We start from the raw sequence: 2,000 nt of genomic DNA on the forward strand, positions 1-2,000 counted from the left end.
CCTCAGGAGTGGAGCCTCAAACTGGGGCTGAACTTCATGGGTCAGAGGTAAGCAATTTTCAGCAGGCTTCCAGGTGGAGGGTTGGAGTGTGGCTGCTCCCATGAACCCTGCAGACCTGGGTTGGAGACCCCTGGGTCGTGACAGTGAGTGATCTCTCCCCGCTCAAACCTCCTGCAGCAGGAAACCGTCTCCAGGATCCTGGACACCGCCTCTGAGAATAAAATGAGGATATCATGATGAGAAATAGTGCTCTGTACCAGGGCTGGAATCCGGGGACAGGGAAAGCTCCCAGCCAGGCTATGCATCAGGGATGCCATTTCTCCCCCAAGAGACCCACACGCCCCAAGAAGTAAATGGCTCTTACCTCCATGAGGGCCTGGGGTCTTCCATCTAAGCCTCTTTGAGAGCCGGCATTGCTGGGACGAGGTGACCTGTCCCCACTGCTCCCTGACGTGGCTCAGCTACAGGAAGCGCCCGTCTGGGAGGCTGTGCCAGATCCCAGGGCCTGGAAGACAGCTGGGAAGGAGGCTCCTATTCCTGTCACACCCAGAGACCCCATAGAAGGGCCAAGGGGAGAATAAAGGGCAGGAGGTGAAGCTAGCCCTGAGCCTCTGTCCCACCCCCACCTCCTCAAAAGTGGAGCTTTCCGAGCTCCAGTGGGGCTGTGGCCCTGACACAAGGGCTTTTCTGGACCATATGGGGCAGGGAGAGCTCTGCCTGGGCGCAGCGGGAATGAGGGGGGGTAGACAGAGGGGAGTGGGTGCAAAGGAAAGAGGTCCTGCCCCATATGAAGGAATTTGGGGGGCAGAGGGAAGAACCCTGCTCCACAGAGAGGGGAGAGAGTTTCTGTGAGTGCCAGGGGGCTCCATTTCCCCTTCTCGCTCTCCCAATCAGAGGGAGGCCACTCCAGCTGGCCCAGTCTGGTCCTGACCACAGTCTGCAGGGTAGCAGTGGGCCCACAATAGGGCTGGACGATTTTGACGGGGTTGGGACTCACCAGCATGGCGCCTCCCGCTGGTCGCTCTGGGAATTAGCTCAGTCCCTGGGGAACGCCCTCTGCTGGCAGCGTCCCATCCGTTTCTTGTCCTCCGTTGGCATCTGGAGCCGCGTTGCTCACTGCCTCCAGCAGTGTCCACTAGTCCATCCTCACCCCATTCCAGGGGCGGGGGTTAGCAACAGTCCTTGCACCTGCCTCGGTGGCCAACCGCAACCCCCAAAGTCTAGCCCCTTGTCTCAAGGGCCGGTTACAATTTGTCTCGGCCACCGGATGGCCAGATGCAGTACTGCCCAGCCCGAGATGCTGGTCTCCTGTTCTGGAGACAGACCTTCCCCCATGAAATTCTGGGACAGACGACCTTCTGCTCTCCTGGGCAGCCATTATATAGGGCCTAGCCTAGCCCTGATTGGCTGGCTCTAATCTCGGCCCTGATTGGCTCTCAGTAGGCTCTTCCCTGATTGGCTGACGGCTTGCACAGCCATTCTGGCCTACTCTAGTTCCCTCTCACATGGGGGTGGGGCAGCCGTCCCACCACAAACCCTCCCCCTTAAAAAATGCTCACGGGGGAGGGGAGGAAAGGGGTCCCTATCACCCCAGCTTCCTTCGTAGTGGGGCCTGCAGGGCATCCCTTTCCTCTCGCAGGCCCTCCAAAGTCTGGAGCCAGCTGCTTCCCAGCTGTAGGGTCTGGGTTCCCACTGTAGAACGCCCTGGTCCTACGTGGGTTCCTACTTCTCTTTGGGTTCCCACATGGGCCCTCCTGGCTCCTATGTGGGTTCCCTCATTTCGGTGGGGCCTCTCTGCCCCAGCCCCTTTCTCTCTAGGGGCCTCCGTCTTCACCACCTCTTCTCTGTGGCTGGTCTCTGACCGAGCCCTTGTCTCAGACACTCCCCCTTTCTGCCTCAGGGGGCAGTGCCTCTTTAAATGTCCCCATTGGTGGCAATGGAAGCACTTTCTGGGTCTTCCCCCTGGCACATCCCTACTCCTGCTTGTTGGGGCCCTAGCC

General features: G+C 59.5%; 1 long non-coding RNA gene across 1 annotated transcript; it reads right to left on the reverse strand.

The window, feature by feature from the left end:
* Nucleotides 1–52: 52 nt before the first annotated feature.
* On the reverse strand, nt 53–1,979 carry LOC135980691 (uncharacterized). Its single transcript, XR_010597621.1, has 3 exons — nt 998–1,979; nt 365–537; nt 53–211 (listed from the first exon to the last, which is right to left on the reverse strand). It is a non-coding gene; the product is annotated as an uncharacterized LOC135980691 (long non-coding RNA).
* Nucleotides 1,980–2,000: the final 21 nt, after the last annotated feature.

The sequence above is a fragment of the Chrysemys picta genome, unplaced genomic scaffold (genome assembly GCF_011386835.1).
Source record: "Chrysemys picta bellii isolate R12L10 unplaced genomic scaffold, ASM1138683v2 scaf6297, whole genome shotgun sequence".
Lineage (NCBI taxonomy): Eukaryota > Metazoa > Chordata > Testudines > Emydidae > Chrysemys > Chrysemys picta.